General features: G+C 35.0%; 1 protein-coding gene across 2 annotated transcripts in view; it reads right to left on the bottom strand.

Annotated features, from left to right (window-relative positions):
* Window positions 1–19697, bottom strand: part of CNTNAP2 (contactin associated protein 2) — a 1024120-nt gene that overhangs the window by 593003 nt on the left and 411420 nt on the right. The gene's annotated exons all lie outside the window — the stretch shown is intronic.

Genomic DNA, 19697 nt, shown 5'->3' with positions numbered 1-19697 from the left:
ATCTGATTAATTATGGCCATGCTGTAATTGTTTATATATTTTAAATTGTTTATGCTTCTTCTGTTCTATGCAGTACAGGCACATATCATTGAGCCCCTGTTATATATCAATACGAAAGATAAACTTGATCTTCATCTATCTCAACTTCATTTGTTTCAAAGTCTTTTTCCTCCATTAGAGGAAAGTGTTATTTTATAGGATGTTAGAAAATTCCCCTGTTTATTGTATAGGCAATCCATTTTAATAGTCCTAAAACATGGAAGGGGTATATAGAAAATACACTCTGACAAAGCAGGGAAACAAAGTCTGTCTTAGCAGAGAACCACAGATGTACTTAGTACACAGGACACAAAGTGAAAAAGAAAATACATTTTGACTATTGTTTCTAAAATCATTGAATAAAGTAAATGCTGGCAAGAAAAGGACAAAGGTGTGATAAAAAAATTTGCAGTGTTCATCAAATATTCATGACTAAAATTAGGACAGAAGTTGGGAAGTGATTTCTGACCAGTATCCAGGGGAAATCATGACATACATTTCAAACAGTTAACAAGGCTAGGAAATCTAACTCAGAGGCAGAGCTTTCATTTGTCTAAGCTCTTACCCAAATGTAGCTGCTACAAAGAAAGGTCACACAACCAGATGTTACCTGAGAGGTCTCTTGTAGATCCCTTTCCCATGCTTATATTTTTGGGGATTTGTTTGAGGTTTTCAGACTTTTTAAACTCTTAAATAAGTTTAAAAATTATATAGACCTCACTTTGGTGAATTTCAACAAGTTTTTTGACCAGAATGTGTCAGAATGCCTCAACAAACTAGGAAATTTATTTTCGTCAGACTGCTAGCTGTAGCTTCTATCACCGTTACAGAAAATTAAACAGAACAGCTGTCAAATACCAGGTTTCTTGATGTTTAATTCATGTGCAAACACCTACTTCAGCAGTTTGATGAACTAGAAACTCTTTCCCAGAAGTGATCTCTATTCACTGAGACAAACTGTGTAAACTTGGTGCCTACAACTGACTTGGTTTTTCTTGGACAATATCTAATACACTGAAGACAAAACTACATATTTTTCTTATGATTAACATGATTTAATTTAAACAATATTTATAATTCTTCTTGTCTAAATCCAAGAAAAAAGAATTCTCTTTAAAGTAATTTAAACTACAACACAGTTCTCTTCAGTAAGGAGCACTTTTTCTGTGGTCTGTGAGGCAATGAGCCTCAACAAAAAACCACTAGATTTTCCACTCTACTTTGTAAGAATTCCTCATATTCAAAATATTCATGTACATGTCAATGACAAATGTTTATTATTGGTAGTACTTTTTTTTTCCTGATCGACATTTTCCTATGGATGGAGCTTTGTTCACAAAAATCCTCCTGTCTGTTTGGACCAAGGATCAATTGCTATTGTAAGCAAACACTGTAATATCTAACAGAAATAATAAATTTGGAAGGATGTTTTCACTATTATTTGTTACAAGTTGCCTAACAATAAGAGGACCAGTCTAGGTGGTCTAAAAAATCTTAGGCTGTGCAGAGAGCAGTGTGAAACAGAGAAAAAGGATGCGTAAATAAGAAAAAGCAAAACATTTCAAAAAACCCCCAAGAAATTTAAATCAAATATTGGAAACCAGAAAGAGGATTCAAAGTGAAATCTAGGGTTTCTGCATCAGCAAATATAGAAAGTGATCTCAGCAGTAGTATCACAGTTCAATTAGAGTGAACATTTTGTGTGCCAGAGAGATCCGATGAGTGAAGTAGATCTCTAATCAAAATGGAAAGTCATTAATATATAAATATATATATATATTTATATATGTTTACGAGTCACTAGAGCTCAGGAGCAGCCTAGACATACTCTGTTCTCAGAGGATCATTTTCTTCACACCCCTAACAGCAGATCATGAAGCTGAGAAGGGATGTCTACAGCCCTTAATGAAAGGGCTCTTGAAAAAAGTACAGAGAGGGTGCAATTATTGGGAAATGAAAAGAGGCTGCTGCTGAAGGTAACATGTATAGCTAAAGGCAAAAAAACAGTAAAAAAGAGATGTCTCAGAGAATTATTAGCATTGAGGTTGTAGTCACTGGGATGACACCTGCAGGTAAGGGAGAAGAAAAAGCCACCAACAGTAGGCAGGAGAACTGTCAAAGGAGGACAAATACTGTGGATGAGAAAACTTCTGTGATATCAATGGGAATAAGTAGGGATGAGCAGAAAGAAATCCCTTAATGAATATGAGTGGAAGATGCAGTGACATGGGTAAGAATTAAAGGAAAGAGCATTAGGAAATGCACTTCTATTGTTTAGTAGTCCATCATACACACACACTTTAAATTTTTATATGCCTTAGGCGATAATAGAGACAATTGTAGCAGAATTTTACATTTTTATGCTCTTAACTTTTGTTTTATTTCCCTACTCAAAATTTTGCATCCTCTCAAAGATCTGGTTCTTTAAATGGATAAGATATTAATTAATACTCTACATGTAGCTGAATTTTTCTTGGCTGAGACAGATTTTTTTTATATTTTCTATACAAATCTGGAAGAGTAGATAGCACTCGATTTTTTAGTTTCCCAAGTGTATTTCCAGTTCTAGACTACACTATGCATTATAAGATACTTCAGTACATGAGCGGACAAGAGCAATTTTAGAAAAGAAAATAAAAACTTTTTCTCCTTAACTATTTAAGCTTATTTAAGCTTTTTTTTTCAAGGACAGATTTAACAGTTGAACAAGTTTCAAAACCACTCCAGGCAGTATGATATGAAAGAATTTTAACATGTTTCAGTACATTAGATTTAAGGAATAATACTCACTTCTTTGCTATAACATTGTCTGAGTCTCTTGGCTAAAATAAACCACAGGACATAAAGATTTGATATTTCTGTAATAGGCCATATTTCCTACTTACATCCATGTCCCCCTGTATATCATGCAATCACAATGGTTGAACATCCACATATATATACCAAAATTCATAAAAAAAGCCAGAAAGCACAGTATTTATGAAAGAAAAAAAAAAAAAGAAAAATAACAGGGAATTCCAAGGGTACTTTGTTTTTGAAGATCAGACATTATATGGTTGCCTGCATACTGAATTGAAAGCTTTACAAAAAGGAAATGCCATTTTTAAATAGTGCTCCAGACCTTGACAGGTGAATTTCATGGAATTCATGGAATCTTCTATAACTGTAAAAATGAAGTTGTTTCCCTTCATTTTTACTCAATAATGTTAAGGATAGAAGAAAAAAGTTTAATTATATTTGGTCAAGTTCTATATCATAAACTACTTGCATATTTTGTGCATTTTTTTCTAGTGCTTCTGAAATGTAAAGTCCAAAATGTATTTCATGCTTATATTTTTATGGTAAGATGGAAGAATCCCATGTGTATCAATATTTTGTTGATACTACAGTTTCTGTTATGTTTTCTTCTTTCTCCATAGATACACAACAGGAATGAAACAACAAGAGCAAGTAATATCAGTTTGTTTCTATTTTAGCATCAGGAAGAATTCAGACAAAGGCAAAAAGCATCTTGAAATGCTCTGTGAAATTCTGGGAATACGAATTTTAAAAAAAAAGTAATTGTCTCTTGATTTGACTAGGTCACTCTTTCATTTTCCTGCTAAGTCTTCTGACACTTCTGCACTAACTAGTGCAGGGGATGAATTTTTGAAGACAAATCTTGACTAAAAAGAACTGATGTATCATTATATGCTCTTTATTATCCATCAACTAACCAAGTAGTTTCATATATATTATTTATATCTCATTATTAATCTACTATATCGTCATATCCTACTTTAGACACTTATTAGAATAGATTTATAGTTTTATCTGTTCTATTCCTTTATGCACCAAAAATATATTTTATGAGTCATCAAATCAATATATACCTAGTAATTGTTTTACAATCACGAGATCTAACTGGCTCTTTATTGATATACTATGACCATGCACTAGTGAAAAAGGGACTCCTGAACTATTAAACTGCTAAAAACCTACCATTATGTGATGTATCATCTATCAGAATTTATAATTACTTTCCTAAGCATTTAAATTTCAACTTTAGCTTTTTTCATTTTTGCTAGAGTAATAAAAAGAAAATGACACTACACCATCCTTGCTTTGAGGATGTGTAACAAAAATCCAAATAATCTAAACTAATTCTCATTACATTATTAACTACTGTTCTTCTCCAGCTTTTATAGGCATGTGATTTAGTAGCGCTACTTAATAACGCAAAAAAGCACACAGGTAGCACTCTGAACTTAAAGAAAAAAGATGTTTCCATGTTTATTTTAAAGACTTTAAAAAAACCCCATAAAATATTAATCAATTTCTAGATCGTATTCTTTATGTCATAAAAAATGATGACAATGCCCTCTAAGTGTTTAAGGCATAACAAGAAAAGTCACAGGCCGTCTAATATTGTGAACTACTGTTCAGTTTATTTCACGCTGATAGACAGTAGCTAGAGAAAAGTCATTCTCATCTATTCTTTGCTATTTTCCCAGCCATGTTTTATAGATTGAAGTTATGTCTCCAGTGCTAAATTATTTATGAGAAGTATACAGTTTAACTAGAAGACAGTGTTTGATTTCCTTCTACTCCAAACAGACTCCTCAGGTTGAGGGGAAAAAAGTTGATTTTTCAGCTCTTTGTGCCATCTGATAATTTTGAATACTATTTTAAGAGGAGACTCCACCCAGATGACTGTTTAATACCCTCATTAAAAATGTTCACAGAGATAATTTTATATGTGCATGTACTATTTCAACTTTAATAATCCAAACATGCCTCATGAAATCTTTGAATACCATCTGGCATAGAGGAGTACTGTTTCTCATTCCTAAAACAAGAACCAAGTAGAGAGGCAGCAATTTAACATAACCACAACAAAAGATGCAGCAGAACTTGAAGTAGGGGAAGTTGAATGACACAGAATATCAATCAGTTAATCAACTTTAAATTTATTGCCCTCCTCTAGTGAACAGAACCTGTGGATTTCAGATAGTGATCTTCTGCAGTGCATATTTGAGCAATCTGATTCATGGGGGACCTAAATGCCCTAAAATTCAGAAGTATTTTGGTGGTGGCAAAACTTTTAAGATATACAATGCGAGCATTCATCTCCACAGAAATGTTACTGGTGATAGAGACCATACAAAATCTGCTTCTACATCAGAAAGATGTTATAGAATTTCCTACTGATTCCACTTCAACAGTCCAAAATAGAATAAATCCCCATTTATCTTAAAATTTTTATGTGTTTGTTTGAGCCTGCTTAGAAGAATATCAGACAAATATCTGTTCCAGATGAGATGGCTGCAAACAGACAAGGCAGCCTCCACTGAACTAGATGTGCTCTGTTATTGTCCAAAAATTGTACAATGTAAGCTAATAAAGGACTGTGCTGTCTTCAGGGCATTCTGTCACACATGAGGGATGTCTCACAGCATGAAATAACCTAATTCATAATAATTGATGAATAATTGATAACTAATGGACATTTACAGAAATGTTGGGATTTAGAGATGATACTTTAACCTTCAAAGCCAGTCCAATAGCAACAGTATTTGTAAGACTTTATACTGTTCTCATTAAGCACAAGTATTTTTATGTTTCCTCATCAAACACATTAACAACTACCTTTTATCTATACTTCTAAGTTCAAACATGGAAAGACACTAAATTATTCTTTAAGGATTTTAGTTTTGCCCTAACATTGTCAGCTTTTGGTCATGTTTCATTTTTTGCAGTAGGAAAACAGAAGAAAATTCTTTGACATTTACACTTTTTAAGCAGTTGGCTTTAAGCCCCGTAACATCACATTCACTCTTGAACAGCTTGTTTCCTCTAGTGACTGTCTTCCTTGTAGACAGTCCATTCTTTTTTATACTAATATTCAATTTCTACTACTTTTCCCTTGTTTACCAGATTCTTTTGTTCAGAAGTTTGATTTGTTATTTCTAGTGTTTGGCTAATTCTTATTTCTATTTCATAACTGCTACTGAATACTGTAACTTTTAAACAGAAGAATACTTTCAGAAAAGTCTCTGAAATCACTTGACTGCATTTGGTGCACTTTTCCATCCAACTCTGCTGTAATTTATACCTAGTGTTTGCTAATGGTTTTCTGAAATGCTGCAGTGTCACACAAGATTATTTTTGGTTTACTTGCTTACAGACTGATGTCTAGTGCAACAAGCTGTTAGTTACGCTAATTCAGTCAAGAGTAGATGTCAAGTGATGAAATTAACCTCCTGTACTTAATAGGAGAGTTTTTCCATTAATTTAAGAAAGGGAAACTTGTGTACAGAATCATAGCACAGTGAGTGCTGCATAGTGCATCATCCATGCCACAGTTAAGAATGTATATTTCTCAAAGTATCTCGGGTTTCTGAATATGCACCCTCATACTTCAAATATTTTTTCTATTACAACTATTCCTACTTTTTCTTGCATCATAAAAACCCCCATATTTCTAAGTTCTTCAAAAAACCCCCATATTTCTAAGCTCTTTGGATGTAGTTGAAAGTTTTTTTTCTAGGAAATTAGGATTAGATATATGCAAAAAGAGTATATGTATATATATTTACATATAAATGTATGTGTGTATATATATATATATATATATATATATATATATATATGTATATATATAAACCAGATGGATTTATTCTGTTGGCGTGTGAGTGTTTTGGTACTTTATAAGAAGACAGCTAAACCACATTGTCAATTAAGTCTTTCTAGAAGGAAGTGCAGTGGTTTATAGACTGGGCATACTTGCATTCAGCAATTTTGACTTTTTCTGTTATTGTATTAACTGTGTAAAATGACCATTTAACCTCCTGAATTCCACAAAATAATGAGGTGAGTGCCTTTTCTACTGGAGTTGTATTTCAGCCATACATCTACTTACTTTCTCCATTTAGAGGGAAGGCACTGCCTAGAGACTGTAGCATGAAACCTAATTAATTTGCATACAAGTCCTTATTATAGCTGTGAGCTTTTTTAGTTTTACTTTATCTACGCCTGAACATGGTGGCAAGGATTTTTCTATGGCTTGGTAGAGAATTCCAGGAAAAAGGCATTTGACTGTGACCCACTGACCAAGAAAAATCATTCTCACTGCAAATACTTTAATTTTTCGTTTATGTCCTATTCAAAAACAAATTAAAACCAATCAAACAAAACACTTCCAGTTCTACCTTTATTTTAAAATTTCATTGTTCATTAAAAATTGGTTTTTAAAGAAACATTTGTTTAATTTTAAATAAACTGTATTTTAAAAACACTCCCATCTTGATTACTTGCATTCTTTTCCCTTTTCTTGTGTTATTTTACACAAATTTTAAAAAAGTGTTGGAATACTGTGAAAGCATTAAGTGTAGTAGTTAAGTTCTATACATATGAGACACAATCTGGAAGCTAAATTAAAAATCCTAGCTATGCTACAATTCATACAAAGACAACATTGCCTCTTGCCAAAAGCAATCATCATTTCATCTTGATCTGCTATCACCTCTAATAAGACATTTTGGTGTAAGGAAGAAACATAAAAATAATTTAATAAATTTAATGGGCTACATAAAATTCCACTAACAGTATTTTAGAGAAGGTTGTAATAAGCTAAGTGCATGGAAGTAGCTGATGAGAAAACTCATTTGGGCATTGGGGGGGCAGCTAAATTTAACTTGGTAGCTTACTGGGGAAAAGGCCTTGCTCTTACATTTGTGTTCGACCTGTGTTATTTCTGTCCAGCATCTTCTCTGTTCAAGCATCTGAACCCCATGTGACTGCAATTATCGACGATTTGATGCACCATTAAAAGATCTCCTAGAGCATGTAAAAAGGATTTTACACAAAATTTATTCTTCATCTGGTCAGTCACACTAAGAAAGAAAATTTCCCTGCTCAGAAAATGATAAGAGACATTTGCTACAAAACAGGTATGCACGTTGAGCATCCTGACTTCTACAATACACACAAACAACACCACACACTGATTCATAAACTTAAGTGTAAATCCTAGCTTTTTTGTTTTGTTTTGTTTTCCTACCCTTCTTTTAGTGCCTCCCAGCAACTTCAGAATAAGCTTACCACTGCTGACCAAGCTTGGAAGAGGGTATTCAGCATTACACTTGAATACCCTCACAGAATGCAAGTTTAGTAAGGGACATTTATTAAAGCAGAGGGATTCAAATGTAGTCTTAACTCAGAGATTATTTCTTTTAATCCTTTTATACTTGCCAGTAGATCATTCAAGAAGGACATAGGTACCTCTCTGCTGATAAAGCCTTATGGTGATGGGTGAGCAGGGAGCACACTGTGGGAATGGATGTCACAGGGGGAATGAAGGTCATAGGGAAGAGAGGGCACAGGCATAGGATAAAAATCTGTAGGAAACTAAAATAGTGTTCAGTTGCTTCAAGGGGGAAAACCCAACAAATCAAAGCGCTTTTCCATACTTAAAACCAGACTGACCTAGCAGTATATTTAGTTCTTCTGACTTAATTTCAGCTGGGATCTTTACATCAGGAAGATATGTCAAACAGAGCAAAAAAATATGTCTGTGTGAGAAATCACTATAAATCACTTTTTATATTATCATTTAAATGTGTGGCTACCCTTGATGATAGCAACTGGATACAGCTCTAAAACGAGTAAAGGGAAACATCAATAAACCACTTCAGCTCTCTGATTGCACCTACCTTACATGAGGCACTCTGTATAAATTAAGCACAGATAAGAGCTAGAGTGCACGGTTTTCATCAACATGAAGAAAGGACTGTGTCACATACAAGTGCTTAAGCTTTATGCAAGCTTGTTGGTTTGGGCACCTTGAGGAGGCTATACTCTCACATGCCAGTAGACCTTTTTTCTCACCATCACCCTTAAGAATGAAGACAGGCTGGAGAATACACTTTTTAAGAGTATATTTTTCAACTCACTTTTAAAGAAAAGATCTTGTAGTTGAGATGAAAGGTCATTATAAAGGAGAACACTTGGTTTAAATTCTTTTGTTTCTTTGAGTGCGTCTACCTAAAACTCCTTGAAACACCAGGATTAAATAGAAGTGATTATATTTTGAAGTCACTGGAAAAAAGCAGTAACAGGGTTTCATTTAGAAATATATCTGGAAAAAGGTGCCATTTTTCCAGCATCAAACAGTTGCTTCCCATCTGGACATAAGGAGGAGAATGAGACAGTGTCTGATGCTACTTATAAACAAGTAGGAAGCAGGAAAAAGCAAGAGTAACGCTCTTCCCATAAGGAAGGTTAATGAAGGAACTCGTGACATTGCCAGGTTAGACACACTCTTTGTGTAGGGAGTGGACTGTACAGACACTGTGACTGCATTTCTTTTATGTGACAAGGAGCACAAATAGCACAAGGTAATATGAATTGCTACATTTTCTTTTAGAGTATAGGACACCTATCAGACAAAGGCATGAAGTAGGTTCCCTACAAAAAAGGTTCGAAGAGTGTGATAGCCTTGCAAAACAGACCAGCAAACAAGCACCAGAGAAAAGTCATTGAAGAGAATAGAGAGGTTAGCAACACCTCTTCACTCTCATAGGAAAAAAAAAAAAAACAACCACAAAACAACAACCTACCAAATTAAAAATAAGGTTTGCAGGTTTAGTTATAGAGAAATGAATCCAATAGCTTGCTATAAACATTGTTAACATGCACCAAAAGGCCTTAGGTTATGATTTAGTTTTACCCCCCACACTGCTATGTATGAACTATTCACATCAGAAACCCAGACTCTTACTTCTTTCTCTCCAGAATCCATTAGTCATTTCCTCATGAAGCTTACTAGTGTGTCATCCCAGTAGTCAAGCTCTGTTCCTGATTCTTTTAATTCAGATTAGGCTAACCTAGGGACAGTTATGATATGCTTTACTATTCCTGACTTCTACTAGGCCATTTTCTTTCTTCAGCATTGCTTTGTATTCCTTTAAAACCCCTTCACCTTTGGCCAATACTGAGATAAGCACACTTCCATGAGTCATCACTTAGTCTCAGAAGTTATCAAAGTACTAAAAGCACTAAGTTACCAAAGCACTAAAAAAATCACGTTCCTTCTGATATTTGAAATCAGTAGATATGCAGGAGATCTAGGAACCATCCAGTTAGCTTTTCCACCCTTACAGAAAAAAACAATGGAATTCAGTTTCTGTTGATTGTTAAGAAGAACTGGTTAAGACACCTGGGACACCTTCTTTCTGCCTCCCTTGGGCTTATTTTCTGCATAACTGGTGAATCTCTGAGCTCTTCTTGTGGTTCCAAGAGTCCTTTTCTGTTTCTATGTTAGGCTTTTTTTTTTTTTCCTTTTCAGTCCATCTTACAGTATCTGCTCTTCTTCTGATGTCCTGACTTGCTGACTGAATTACTTTTGCACAACTGCTTGTGTGACTAAACCATACGTGGTCCTCAGTATATAATTTAGGAACACACTATAGACTATTCTTAGACTGTAAAGAGTATAAATTTAGCCCAACATAACTCATGTACCCTCATACAAATTTAAAGTTACTTTCAAGCATATGTACGCATATACGTATATTAATAAATAGAGTTTATTTTAAAAATTATTTAAATATAAAAAGGAACAACTATTTTTGTTGCAGAATGCCATGGTAGATTTTAATACATTAGAACAACAGATCTACATTTTTAAAATTGTCTTAATATAGCAAAAAGATTTTGTTTCAGCACAGCTAGTACGCTTTCAATTCTTTTTCCCCTGCTATTTCCCCAGAAATACTAAAGTGTCCACAAATTTTAGAGCACAGTGCAGCACCACCTTTCATGCTAGTTATATTTGGTCTTATTTGGAAGTAAGAGGCATCCGTAAGTACTTCTTAAATGCTGTCAAGGCTTAAATAAATTATTCATAAGGCATTCCTTACTCTCAGATAAGATTTAGTTTCAATAAGCAAGTAATTACTATAGTGATCCAGATCTTTCAATAAGCTGGAAAAAGTGCTGCAGTAGGAAAAAGGAAAAAAAAAATCTAGATTTTTTTCACATCTCTAACCTTGCTACCTCTTCATTCTCTTCTGAGCACTAAAAATTATTGTTTAATTCACCTTCCACTGTGAACAAATACAGTGTGTTTTATCATCTTACTCTGACAAAAACATATTATTACACTCTTTTGAAAATAAAAAGCAGAAGTAAAGGCATATTTCTTTTATTCCATATTAGCACTACTGAAAAATTACCTTTCTTTCCCTAAAACAGGATAACTTAATTTCTATGATTATTTTATTTCTTCCTCATCTATCTTGCAATTTGAAAAAGGAATCATTCCATGAATACCAAAACTTTCTCCACAAGAAATATTAATTTGCTTTTTTCTTTTATGGGAGGGACATAAAAGCAAGGATTCTTGCATGGTTACACATACCCAGCAACACAGAGTTAAGAATAACAGCAGTTACTGGATTCCCATGGAAATCTACCACAGAGTTACTTTTCTCTGGGGAAAAGTGTCAGGATTGCACAGGAAGTTGCTCAAACATCTTGGGAGGGGTTGGGTGACCAAGCCTTGCTGTGGTGAGCGTGAACGGAAATTATCACAGTGTTATAATTTGTTTTTGACAGAATCAATCTCCCCTGTGTTAGCCATGTACTAACATGCAATATTTTTCTCTAAACACTCACCATCCGAAAAGATGGACTGTGTGGACACGTAGTTGACAGACAGGGCAAAATTCCGCATCCTTGGAGTACACAGATCTAGAATTAGGAAGTCACGTTTTTCCACTTCAGCAGAGCCACAAAAATTGTGATCAGGGTGAGGACTGCCGACTCCTGTTTCAAGATCAGGCAGTGCATCCCTTGAGCCTTGTTGGGTTAAGTGCTTTAGAGGGACCAAAGATGACACTGACCCTGTTAAGAAGAGCTCAAAAGTTTCTTTTTCCTTTAAACTAAAAGCATTCACACAGTAATTGTGTCAAGACATGTACTGTCCTTGATCTGAAAGGAAATTACAAAGACATTCAGATGAGAGGTAATCTCTAGTGGCCCGAAGACGACCAGGACACATCATACATCAAAGTATTTTAACACATTGTTCTTGGGAAGCCTTGCTTCCCTTGGACACTTTTAAAAGGCACTCTCTGTTGGTGTGAAGTGAGCTTATGCTGATTGCTAAGTCAGAGTCTGACTAACACACAGAGCCTTCACTCAGCCTGATCCTTCACGCTGGCAAAGCTCTACTGTAGCTCATTCTGGCAGGCTGAGTGAAAGCAAAGTCCAGGCAGGACATGCACTGCTATCTGATATTATACAGGAAAGGTCTTTACATTACATTTGAATATTTAAAATCTTTCTCTGAAATAGTTTTTTTTTTTTTTTTTTCTCTCAAACTAGCCTAACTTCAGACACTGAATTAATATTTCAGCAATTCTAAAGTTTACCTGAAAACTCCTTCCTTACATTATTCAGAATTTCGCTTTGAAAATTCAAGACTTCACAAATTAAGAGGCAGTGTTCTCAAGCAGAAATAACTTGCTGGAAGTCACTCCTGCTCCTGATTCATCCTCACAAATAACATAGAGTCAGAAGTCTTTGACTGAGCAGAAACATCCTACCTTAGTACATCTGATGACTCCCAACTAAGACTATGGAGAAAAAAGCAGATTTTCTCCTCTATAAGTATTTGCAGGAAAAAAACAACCAACCAACCAACCCAAAAAAAACACCAAAAAAACCCCCTCAAACCCACTTATGAACTAGTATATGCTCCCCCAAAATTCCAGTGGATTGACATATGGCAGAGAAGAAATTAGAAAGTTCTTGGGAATTCATGCTCACAAATTCTGAATTTACAGAAAGAAATTTTTTCAGTGCTCAGTTTGTGTGTGGTGCATGCACACACTCAGAAACCCTGGATATTGCACCTCCTCAGTCCAGCAGCACTTTCAAAGAAAACTTTTACAAAATAATTCCATTGCTTGAAGCCTGCAGCAGTGCAGGCTTAGGGAGCCAAGATGACACAAGATGACACCTGAATTTGGCCAGAGTCCTACATCAGGATAACTCCTTAAACACTGAGAATTTACATTAATTCATATGCCTTAGCTGTGAGAAGATTTGAATTTACAGTGCAAGCTAAAGGGGATGACTGTTTGGTTTTTTTTTGCTCTTTCTTCCCCATAAGAAGAAAACTAAAAGTGATGCCTATATAACAAGAAAATAGAACATACCCCTAAGAAAAAAAAAAAAAAAAGCTTTCATGCATGGGCCATGTTCCTCCTTATTTTTGTGAAATAAACTGTACAGCTTTGTGATTTCTACTTATTTAAATAAACTCCTATTTTCTTTTGCAGAGCAATAGCTTCCTCTGCTTAGAAAACAGTTTAGCTGCCACAGAAATTTAGAAGACTATGCCCTTGCTTTGACACCAAACAAAACACAACAAACCCACAAAATAAAAAGCAAACACTGAACCGGAGGATTTATTTAACTTTTTTCCCCCAAAGAATTTTAAGAAAGGTTGAAGAAAAACAATTAAGATACTTCCATCTAGGTAGTCTTAACGTATTTCAAAAATACCATGTTTCATCATTCTTCCCCCTATAGCCCACAGAAACTGAAGTTGTTCGATTTCTATTAATCATCCCCAGGTAGCAGCAGAGCATTTCTACCTGGTTTCAAATTCCATTTGTGAGTGAAAGAGCAGTCAGGTATTCTCTCTCAAAAAACAATAACCTTGTCAAGGCACCTTTTGTGCCTGGCTTGTAAAATCTAAAATGCTGACTCTGTTCAGCACATTTGCATGCAAAATTAGGTGAGTCTGATTGGACTACAACTTAAAACCAAGAAAATCTCCAGTGAAGAACTGCTGTTGCTCAAAACTTGAATATTATCCTTGCCACTTAAAAAAAACCAACAAAACCAATGAATTTAAGATAAATTTTATACCAGAGAAGAGTGGTTCTCTGATAAATGACTATTACTTAGACAAGACTTCTTATTTATTCTTTCTAAATCAAAATGTTGAGTTACCAGGTTTGTTAAGGTTCCCAAACATGATCTCAGGTATTTAAATTTAATTAATTTTCTATTACTTACTCACTATTTCAATACAGCTACTGTCTCCTGTGTTCTTGCTCATCTTTTACACATTACCAATTAACAAGATTAATAAACTTTTATTGATCAGATAAAAATATTTACTTTTTGAAAATTACAACATTTTTCCATGTATCAAAGTTTGTATTACAAAACAAAAGTTGCTTTTATTTATGATGTCCAAAAACTAGAATGAAGGCCCTGCCCACCAAGAAGACTCAACAAAAGAAAAATCATGTTTCAGCCATTTTTTCCTCTACAATAATCCAGCTGTAACTCTGGCCAAAAAAAACATTTGGAAATTTTTAGTAAATTAGGAGGGAAAATCCCCACATTGATTTCTTAAAGTAATTTTAATAAAATCATGCAAGTGAGGATTTTAAGGCATTAACAGGAACATTGTCATTTATTCCCTAATATTTTTAGGAGTGGAACTTCAAGAAAAAATATAGACAAAAGCTAAAAATTTCTTATTTTCCCATGACAGTCCAACCAAGTGAAAACAGCAAAATTAAATAAACCTAAATGGAGTTTTAATTCAATGTTCAGCATCAGAACCTTGGGAACCATTTCAATATTGTAAAATCATATGTACAATATTGATGTAGAGACTTTAGAGGAAACACAGTTTTTAAATATAGTAGGTCAGAAAGTTAGAAAATTGATTAGTCTGTATGTATTTGCTAAATTAGTTGCTTTATACCCAAGCTGAGCAACTTAAATAAAAATAAGACATTACTTATTCTTGTAAAATCCTGAGATGGTCTGGTAGGTGGAAACCTGAAGACTTTTAACTACTTGATCAACCTATGAAGGATTTCCACAGTTCCTAAAAATCCATTAACACAGACCAAGTAGCAGAATGCTTTAACGAATTGCTAATAAATAGGAGAAACACATGGAATAAATGTAAAGAAAATATTTATTTAATAAGTTATTAATAAAAAATCAAATACTACAAAGATAAGATTTTAAAAGTAATTTGATTTTCTACATAATTATTTCTGATTTTTCAGAAAACTAAAACATGGGCAAACCTGTACCTATCTGTCTTACTTGACCTTTCTGACATCTACAGAAATGCATTCTGGAATATATTCTGTCATCTGTGAGACTGGAAATGAAATGCTGGGGTTTATCATTTGCATCAAGAAGCATGTCAAGCAGAAGATAAAATAAGCACACAAGGTCTATTGCCCACTGTGATTGAGCTGGGGAAGTATAAAAGCAAGAGACTGGTTTTATACAAAATATGAACACACACGCGTGCACAGAACACAGAAAGGCCTCAAACAAAGGTACCTTTGATTCAGACAAATTTTTATAGTTTTTCATTTGGGTTATTTGTATATTAAAAAAAAACAACTGAAATACTAAAAAATTCAGTGGCACAGAAAAAGCATTAAGAAACTGAAAGCCCATTTCTTTATGGTGCGCCTCCTTCAAATATTACTGAAATACATAATAAAAACTATATTGAATTCTGTTTTGATGGTACACCAAAATACATAAAAAAAATTCCTTGAAGTTATAAGAAATAGATAATTACAGGCATGAAATGCATTATTTAATTTATTTTTTTTACCAAAATATAATTATAGATCATGAAAACAACCAGGTAATTATTTTTCCTATTAAGGCATCTTATAATTCTTTAAATTAAAAGGAGATTGGAGGCAACAATTGATCATTTTTTCAAAGGCAGAAGAAAAATGTAAATTGCTCATGAGCAGACCAGCCATATCTCTAAAATTACTCAGTTCCCATTTAATTTTCTTTCCATATTAATTTCAGCATTTCTTGCTCTTACTGGGATGGCTTCACCTATCATCTCTGATCAACAGCTATCCCTCATGCAAAAATCAGCAAAACAAATGATAAAACCAAGTTGCTATGAACCATTCCTGTTTTCCCTTTCTCCTATTTGAGCAAATCCCCTTGAAAAAGAAACTTCTTTATCATTTGCCTTTAAAAACAGATAAATACTATGTCTGCACTTATCTCAGGACTTCATGTTGTGGGTTTAACCAGTTCCAGGTGTCTTATGTAACTTGACACACGGTATATTATCTATTTGCAATAAATTATTATTAATGCTACAGATTTCTGAAGTCTTTGGAACTTATATTTTTTATTAAAAAATCCAAATACATTTTGAAGTTATTGAAATTATTGCTAGTTCTATTAGACTGAGAGTCTAGTAAGTGCGAGTCTAATTATAGAGAATGGAGAAGAAAATTACTTAATTCATTCAACAAGCAAATACCACACAAAATATCTCTTATTGTGAAAAACAAAAATATCAGACCCTGATGGATCACCAGATAGTGAATGATGGGTAATTTTCATGTTTGGACACTTGAATGCTATGATAGGCTGAACCTGAGAAATCTAGGGATAGAATATACTATGCCAGGAGGAGAAAAAAGGAGTACCGTTGAGGAAGATTGTTAAAAGAAAGGTATTTTCACACAGAATCGACCTGGTGGCTTGAAATATCAGTCTGTGAAGCTGGTTCACTACTGTCTTTTACCAGATTTAGTAGTATTAGATTTGAAGAAATTGAGTGCAAAACACTGAATGAGATCCTTGCACAGCAGGTTATGACACATGCCTTGCAGAGGTATAAGATGCAGGAGACTGGAAAAACACTTCAAGTTTATAAAAGAATTATGGGTGACTCGAGTATAGGTGAGGTTTTTAGACAAAAAAATAATTTAAGTATTTATTTACAAACCACCAAATTCAGCTGTAAATTAAGTATATATACTTAAGCCAGACATATTTCTCTATTATTTTTTGGATCTATAAAGATGCATGGATGAATACAGCAAGGTCAAAGTACAGAAATAAGTCAAAAAGATTTGATCACACAATGACCAGATGAGTTAGCAGTGGCTCTTAATGAGGAATGAATGTGCAAATACATAAGGATGGCTTCAATTTTTTCATCTAGTAAAAAAAATTTGCACTTCATAGGAAACTGTTGTTTGGAAATGTGTATTGAAATCCTAGAAAGAATCTGTACAAATTTTTCTCCTAAAGTTGCATGAACAAAGATGAGAACACTTTAAGAGTATAAGCATTCCATTCCAATATAATCACTAGGACATTGTTTTTATCGACTCTGTTTACATGGTCATAAACCAATTTCTTTTTTTTTTTTTATGCTTTTATCCATGAAAAACTGATCTCTGGAAGCCAAACCTAGTATTACTCTCTTTATAAAAGAATGTGTAGAAAATCTTCCGGCCACTACAAGTAAGAGCCCCAGACGGGTTGTGTGTGAGCACACAGCTTCACACCATTATCAGCAGAACATTTTCTCATGTGCAGATGTCTCACAGGTTTCCGTGCAGAGGCCAAGGTGGATGAACTCAATCATACAGATTTGGTCAGGTCAGTTTGTAACAGCAGTAGTATGAAGACCTTCTAGTATTCATCTCAAAAATGGGAGAGCTGGCACAAAAAATTACTGTAGTTTGCACATTAGTTTGCGTTTGCTGACTGCCTCAGGGAGCCCAGCAGACACCTGTCCTGACAGCAGAGTTAACACAGCTTGCACTGAGCAATGATTTATTGCTTTTAGCGACAAACGTTTAAAACTGCCCTTTGGTTATTTTAAGTATCAGCAACTTAGCTAAAAGCTCTTTCCAACTTGCACAGCTCAAGAAACCCCATGAGAACTTTCTATGGTTGGACTCTTTCCAAAACTCCCAAGGAAGAGGCTAAGCTTTCATAGATATGCATGAGCTTTAACTCCATAATAATTCTTCCTTCATAAATGCTGTGCTCATCATCCATGCTACCAAAAATAGCATATGCAACCCTTTTTACTCTTGGTAATTATGTACCCTATAACTATATTTAACAGAGAAAGGAGCCTGCAGAGGAATGCTTACACAATGAGGTATATATAAAGCGACTGAATGATCAAATTGCCTGTTTCAAGAGTATAAATATTTTATGTTTCCAGACAAGGAGTGTTCAGGAAAAGTTGTTTTCCCTTGAAGTCTGGGTGACTTTTGCAAACTCCTGCCACATTCTAGCAAAGTTGAATGTGACAAGAGACATGGATTACTTTTGTAAATGAAAAGTGCCGAGCTACCCGCAGGCTCTCCTGAGCAGAGTGTTTGCTACAGATGATTCAGTAAAAGCAAAATAAGCTGAGGGGAGCAGCTGTTCACACTGAGAAAAATGCCATGTACCATTCATATTGTTAGGTGAATATTTTAAGGCAATAGTAGGAAGCATTTCTGTTGGTGGCTACTTTATTTTCTCCCCAATAAATGCAGTTTTTGAATACACTCAAAACAGTCCAATCTTCCTAGCTGGAGGTATGCTCAAAGGGAGTCCCTGCAGCAGCTCCAACACTTCTGTCCTAATTGCCTTTCCTTCTCGTTATTGTATAGGCAGTTCCTCCCCAGAAAACACAGTTCAAAGAGCCTATTATAGAATCATAAAATTATTTGGGTCAGAAAGGGTTTTTAAAGATCATCTAGTTCCAACTCCCTCACGACAGACAGGGACAGATTCCACTAAACCAGGTTGCTCAAGTCCCATCCAGTCTGGCCTTGAACACTGCCATGTTTGGGGCGTCCACAGCTTTTCTGGGAAACCTGCTGTAGTGCCTCACCACTCACAGTAAAAAATTTCTTCCTAACATCCAATATAAATGTACGCTCAGTTAAAAACCATTTCCCTTTGTCCTGTCACTACTTGTCCTCATAAAAAGACCCTCTCCAGCTCTCTTGCTCTCCCTTTAGCTCCTGAAAGTCCATAATAAGGTCACCCCAAAGCCTTCTCATCTCCAGGCTGAACAGCCCCAACTCTCAGTTTTTTATCATACGAGAGATGCTCCAGCTCTCTGACCATCTTCATAACTTTCCCCTGGATTGTCTCTGACAAGTCTGTGCCTTTCCTGTGCTGAGGATCCTTTAGGTGGACAGAGAACCCAAGGTGGATTTGAGTGACAGTGGAACAGAGGTGCAGAATCCCCTCCCTGGCCCCGGTGCCCATGCTGTTTGGATGCAGCCCTGGACAAATTTGTCTCTCTGGGCTGTGAACACACGTGTCCAGGTCATGTCCAGCCTCTCATCCACCAGAACCCTAAGTCCTTCTTCCCCAAGGCTACTCTCAATCTATTAATTCCCAGCATGTATTGATACATGGAATGATACCAACTCCTCCAAGGCAGGAAATCATTTACAGAGGTACATGTATACAGAGGCTTCACAGAGATGCTCTGTAACCAATGCTTTTGGGTCCCTTTATAACACAATAGGCTTATAAACTCTGCTCTTAATAACTCATAGCCTGCTTAAAATAGATTTTCCACTAAACTTCTGTGGTTCTCAAAGTAGCAAAAATAACCCATGCATAGGGAAAGAGAGTTGAAAAAAAACGTAGGTATTGATGAAATGTTACCACTCACCTGGACCAAGAGAATAATTCAGATTGAAGATTTTTTAAATATCTGCAATCTGAGACCAATCTTCCACTCCAGATGGTGAAGCTGTAAGCTAAATGGAAATGATACCTAATTGTGGTACTCTCTTCCCCAGAAAATGCAAACAAAACTATAA

Source organism: Pseudopodoces humilis, chromosome 1 (assembly GCF_049639895.1).
Source record: "Pseudopodoces humilis isolate 2021_Gansu_Grassland_sample_001 chromosome 1, ASM4963989v1, whole genome shotgun sequence".
Taxonomy (NCBI): domain Eukaryota; kingdom Metazoa; phylum Chordata; class Aves; order Passeriformes; family Paridae; genus Pseudopodoces; species Pseudopodoces humilis.
Note: the sequence above shows the minus strand (reverse complement) of the source record. Positions and strands in the feature narration are given on the sequence as shown.